The sequence below is a fragment of the Olea europaea genome, chromosome 1, assembly GCF_002742605.1.
Source record: "Olea europaea var. sylvestris chromosome 1, O_europaea_v1, whole genome shotgun sequence".
In the NCBI taxonomy this organism is placed as follows: Eukaryota; Viridiplantae; Streptophyta; class Magnoliopsida; order Lamiales; family Oleaceae; genus Olea; species Olea europaea.
Window position 1 is genome coordinate 19,232,151 of NC_036237.1, and position 6,983 is coordinate 19,239,133.

Sequence of the window (6,983 nt, forward strand, 5' to 3'; positions counted from 1 at the left end):
TGGATTTGGATGTGATGGCTTTCAAATTCATAGCTTATTTCAGTAATCAGTATCCTAAAACTATCACAGATGTTATATCTACAAATTATGTGGCATAAGCATGACAGAATGGGTCCCACATTAGTCGACTCAGTAATCATTTATGCTAGTTGGATTGGGCCTATTTAATCAAGCAACATGTTCTTGTATTTCGGCTCAGTTCAACAGCTTATGTTGGGCAATTCTAACATAACCAAACCCCATCCCTTGCACTCATTTATTTCTCATCTAGTCATTGATTTGACTGTTAGAGTACAAAAGATTATCAGACCTTTTTATTGACTGGAAATCTTTCCACCCTAACAGGGTATTCTAGTGTGCAAGTGATGCTTATGTGAAGAAAAGGTGATCGGGATTCTATTCGGCAAATGAAAAATGTAGAATAAATGACTAAATCTTGGGCTTAGGATATAAAATGATGAGACATAATTTACATGCTGGGAAACATTTTTATTTTTCCATCTTTGCCTCCAACAACATGACTAGGAATCAGTTAAGTATGATTTCTATAAATAGCCTATAAGTAGTGCTATCCTGCCTTTCTTGTTCATTTGGATGGGCTGCTTATCATATTATTGAATGAGAATTTTGAACAATGATCTCACATTCCAGCTCAGGTTTTCTCATGTTTTAAAGCTCCAAAGTTTCTACTAATAGATATTCGTATTATTCTATGCAAGCTCCAAGACCTCTCATCATTGAAGGCGAGTACTAGCTCATGGTTGGATTTCTTATTCATTGAAGATGAGCCCTAGCTCGTAAATTTCTTAATTATTAAAGGTGAGCCCTAACTCGTGGTTTTCTTATTATCGAAGGTGAGCCCTAACCCATGGTTTTCTTAGTATTGAAGCTAAGCCCTAGCTTATGGATTTCTAAATATCAAAGGCAGTATTCTATGAGTCCACCTTCCATGAATAAAGGAAAAGACACCATCTTGAAGTCCTTGTTCCTTGAATAAAAAAAATGGCAGTATTTTAAAGTCCTTATTCTTGAATAAAGGAAGATGAAAAATTTCGACGTATTTACCCTCGAAAAATGAGCATCTTTATGGCCCAGCTAGACATGTTTGCCCTTGCAAAATGAGCCTTTCCTAGACTCATTTGCAAAATGTTTATCCCTCGCCTCACTGGATTTTTTTCCCCGCCTTGTCAAATGTGGTTGCCTTTTCAAAAAGAGCCTTTCATGGCCTCATTTGAGGAATGTGTATTCCTCGCCTCATGGGATTTTATTCTTCACCTAGCTATTGTGGGATGCTATCCCTTGTCCTTCACTATCATCGAGCACAACTGTAAGACCTCATCCATTCAGGGCCAGCTTATATGTCTCTGATAATTCGAGAGAGCCATCTGTGATATCTTTTATCATCGCTCTATGAGATGTCTCTCTATGTGAGATGCTTATTTTTTGCTTCAAGTAGATGTTTATTCTCGTCCTTTAATATCATTGAGCAATATTATAAAACTGCGTCCACTTGAGGCCAGCTTATAAGTCTACAATACCTGGAGAAGCCAGTAACTGGATATTTATTCCTCACTCTAAGAGATGCCTTGAAAAGTAAGAGACGGATTTCTTAGCTTTTGCTAGATGCTTATTCATCTTCCTCACTATCATCGAGCCCAACTCTAAGACCTTGACCACCCAATGTCAACTACAAGTCTCTAATAATTTGAGAGAGCCATCCTCGAGATGTTCATTCCTCACATTGTGGAATACTATTGCTTGCTTCGCTAGATTGAATCCTTAGCTTCATCTCTTATTCCTCGCCCCTTACTATTGTCAAGCATAGCTAAAAGACCTCTTCAAAATCGAGGCATGTTTATATGTTTCAATAGTTCGAGACGAGCCACCAACTCAATGTTTATTCCCAACTCTATGAAACAGCTCACCCTACGAGATGATTATTCCTTGCTTCGCAAGATTCTTATTTCCAATCTCTCCAGTAGATTGTTTAGCTTCACAGGATGTATATTCTCCCACCTCACCACTTTTTTAGGTGAAGCAAGTCATTTGTCTCCAATACCTATATGATCCGTCTACAAAATCCACTGTGCCACACTGCATCTTCAGGGAGCTCCTACCTATCTTTTAGAGCATTGCTTCTAATTTAGCTTTATCACATCTACATATCTTTATAGTAGTTTACATTATCCCATACATTGATGAAACATCTATCATCCAAGGACATCGTTTGTTGACATGATAGGTATGGATCATACCAACGGGAGTCCACCTTGAAATCTACTAAATCAACCTGTATATTTAGAGTCGGCATTTGAATTAGTATTAGTACAACTGTTTATATATAGGTTAAAGTCTGTCTCTGCATCAATATCAGTAGAACTGCTTATATATTCAAAGTCTCATATCTCCATCAGCATCAATATATCTACTAATATAATTAGAGTCCGTCAATGCATTAGTCTCAATACAGCTATTTATATTCAGTTCAGAGTCTCGCCTCTTAATCAATATCAGTATAACTGTTTTTATTCAGTTCAGAGCATCGCTTCTATATTAGTGTCAGTACATCTGTTTATATTTAGTTCAGAGTCTCACTTCTACATTAGTTTTATCACAACTATTTATGTTTAGAGCATTGTCCCTACCTCAACTTATCACAACTGCTTATATTCTAAGCATCGATTTGCATTACATTATCACAGTTGTTTACATTCAGAGCATCACTTCTATATTAGCTTATCACAACTGCTTATATTCAAAACATCACCTCTACTTCAACTTATCTCAACTGCTTACAGGCAGAGCATTGCCTCTACTTCAGCTTATCATAGCCACTTAAATTTAGAGAATCGCCTCTGTGATGCTTATCACAACTTCTTACATTAATGGCATCACCTCTACATCAGCTTATCATAGCTGCTTATATTCAGAGTCTTGCCTTTACATCGGCTACATTATAGTTGCTTACATTTAGAGTCTCTTGTCTACCTAAAAAACCCATGCATTATATGAACATCCATACCTAAAATTGGATGACTATTGTGATACTAGTATCAGTATCATCACATTATTACTACAAGCATATGTACCATATTATTTGCCAAGTATACATGCCATATCATTGTAGCATGTAATAACACTATTTTCATTATTTCTTGTATGCATGCCACGTTATCTACATTATCATTTTATTATCTAAATCATGTTACTTCCTTCACACTAGAAAGTTTGATTTGATGATCATTTCACTTTATTTTAAGGGGCAAATGGACCTCAATTTATTTTTTATATATACTGTGGGTATATCATATTGTATTTCCAGTTGGTTTAGTCCATAATATAGAGGAGATACTGTCAAAATTTTGGTAAATCATAGTGTGATAAAGGCAATCTAGAAGTCTTCACTTATACATCGCAGTGTGATATTTCAAGGGTAATCTATAAGTCTTCACTTATTCAGACTCACACAATATTTCAAAGGCAATATGTAGGTCCTCACCTATTGGGGCGAATTATATTTTCAAGACAATTCATAAGTCCTTGCCTATCTTGGATTGATATATATTTTTGAGGTAGTTTATAAGCCTCATTTATTGGAGTTTCTCATATTTCTCTGACAATCTATAAGATCTCGCTTACTTGACAACTTATATTTCAAGTACGACCATATAAATATACGACTCAAACTTTCGAGGACTATTGTTATATCAATATATTATGTGGTGTAAGCATGACAAAGGAGGTCTACATTAGTCTACTTAGTAATAATTTTATGTCAATTAGATTGGGCCTATTTAATTAAACAACATGTTTTTGTATTTCGACCTAGTTCAAAGGCCACGTTGGCCAATTTTCATCCTTTTATATAGGTAAGCCCATTTCATAATGAAGATATGTTCATTCTAACTCTAATCAAATCCCATGTCCTGTCTCTTGCACTCATTTCTATCTCGTTTGATCATTCACTAGAACATTGGAGTGAAAATGATTCTAACTAGAAAGATGCCAGGTGAAAAGATAATTCCTATCCATATTCAGACCTTTTTGTCGATTAGTGACTTTTGCACCCTAACAGGGTGTTCAATTGTGCAAGTGACGCTCCTATGCAAGAAAGATGGTCGGGATTTTGCTGGTCACATGTCCATGTAAATATCAAGTTTAACAATAGTTAATTATCTATATATGCTATCTAATAGTATAAGCGTATATCTATTTGGATTGTTGAAACTTGTGGGCCATAATTCCAATAACTATATATGCGCTCTTTGTTTCTCTTGTAAAGTCCATAAATCTTGATAATCTTTAATAGACAAAAAAATGTTGAGAAATGAAAAGGGAACTCAAGATTTAATTCAATAAGAAACTCTTGCTTGGCTTCCTAGCAAATAAAAGGAACACATAGCCTCATTGAATTGGTTAGATATTTTGTTGAAAGGAATAAAAATAGCTCAAGCACATGAGATGGCTTGGCTCTATAAGTCAGTTGTTTCAAAGAATGCAAAGGACAAATCGGTAGAAAATTGATCTCTGTATTTCTGATCCGACGAACTAAATTAGTATTTGAACTGACGAACTAAATTTGTGCTTGAACTGACAAACTAAATCTGTATTTAAACATGATTATAAAGACTTTGGACAGAAACTAAAAAAATTTGGCCAACAGAAGACAAGAAGATATTTTTTTTGGAAGATAAAAAATTTGTGTTGAATACAAGAAAATGGAAGCTTTACTATAGGCCAATGACCCATGAATGAGTAAATTGAGTGTCCAATAGCTACATGCACTACAAGAATTTTATGTTTTCCCTACAAAATTTATTTGTGGGGAAATAAATTTGTAGACGAAAAAAGTTTGTAGGCACGTTTGTGGGGCAAACATTGAGTGGATAGGTATAAGATGACAAATGTTTGAAGTTTGTGGCTAAGATTTTTCCCTACGAACCCTTTGTAGACGAATACAATTCGTCGTGTAAGTTTTCCTCCAACAAAGTTTACACACGAAGCGATTTTGCTTGTCCCTACAAATTATCTTGTGGGCTAAATCGTATTATTCCCCACAAATAATATTGTGTGGAAAATTTATTTGTGAGCCAAGTATAAACATTTTTCCCTACAATTAAAAGTTTGTGACAGCATGGAATAAATTATTTTGTGGGTTGAACCCTGTTTTTCTATAAATAATTTTTAGTGGGAAAATGATATTTGTAAGCTATTAGAAAAGAATTTGTATGGAGAAATTAAATTATTTCTATATTTTTTTATTTATATTATACTATTTTTTTTAACCTCATTCAAAATAATATAAAGATACAAAAATCATAATAAATCAATTAAAACGTAATATCAATCAACATTGAATCCAGAATATTTCATAAAAGCACGAATAAATGAGTTTTACCAAGTATGATTACATCTAAAGTTAAAATAAGCAGAGCAAATATGCTATATATCTATTGTTATGCAAATAAAAAACATGACTCTTCAGTCTCGTGAATTAGACATGCACTGATTCTCACCGAAGTCATTCTCTTCATCCTCAATAGCATCATCTTTCTCATTACCATTATTCTCTATTGATAATGGTATAAATGGTGGTACAATGAAGCCAAGAACTTTACCACATAGTTGGTGCATAGAATGATGCCAAGATTGTAATGTAGAATTGAATTGTTACTCAACAACCTTTAGCTTGTTTTGCATAATTTGCTCCATGTTTACTTTCAAGCAGTACATTCTGCTTCTAACTCCTTCTCCAAATTGTGTACATTGGAAGAAGATATCCCTATGTCTCAAAGGTGACCACCTCCTAACCCAAGAATTCGACGCCCGGGCTTCGTACCTAGAACGGGCATCATGATATTAATTTCGGCATGAAGGTCATCTATCGGCATCTCTTCCAAAGGGATATCTTCGGGAAGTTGTTGTTCCTTTGCCCTCTCTATAAGATATTCATGCTCTTTGACAAACATCTCATCCTACAAACACAACCAACAAGATATATAAAACAGTTCATAAAATCAAAGTTTGCAAGAGATATAGCACAAGCTAAGAAATATAATCATCTCACAAAAACAATTGGACCACGATAGTGTCCGTTTCCAAAATAGCCCCACGAATAGCATACAAAAATTGTCATACTACTTAATCTAATTATAATTTTCTAGCATTTTTTAATCTAACTTTGCAATATATATTTTTGTGTATAACATGGTAGATAAAACACGATAAAGAAAACAATTTTATAATGTTGAGTATTTCTTACATGTTGAGCTTTAGCTGCATTCCAAGTCCAACACTTGTTATTCCCAGAATAAGCGAACTCAAATGTGTTGACTTCGGAAAACTTCAAACCATCCTAATAAGAAAAAAATGCACATTTCAATTATTATATTCAAATTCCTAGCAAAATTATTTAATTATGTCATGTTGATAACCAAATAAATTCACTACCTCAACCATCTTCTCCACTATGTAAGAGAAAGGACGTGAACCAGTACGATGATTGTACTTCTTCGATCGATTCACTATGTTTGATGACGATGCTTTCTACAAAGAAAAATATATACTGTGAACTGGTAAAGAATTACACAATAAATACCTTGAACTTATTAGAGTTCAAATGATTACACAGGTCCACCCATTGATTTACACCTCTATCGAGCATCTCCAAAGGGGGGTTGGCTAATGCATTCTCATGTGTCTTCTGCAATTTATAGTATGCACTCAACTCAACCTTAAACACTCTATACCTCCCATTGTATAGTCTATTAATATAATTTGCCAATTTCGAGTCTTTCATATCTATCTCGAAGTTCATCTGGAATTTACATAATTAAAAAAAATCATAAAATAAAAAGAAACCACAATTATAACAAACTAACCAATTCTAGAAAATAAACCACAAAGTAAGAATAAATAAAATCACCAAATGAAATGAGTAATGTGCTTTTAATTGATTCATGTAGTTTTATTTGGCTACTAAA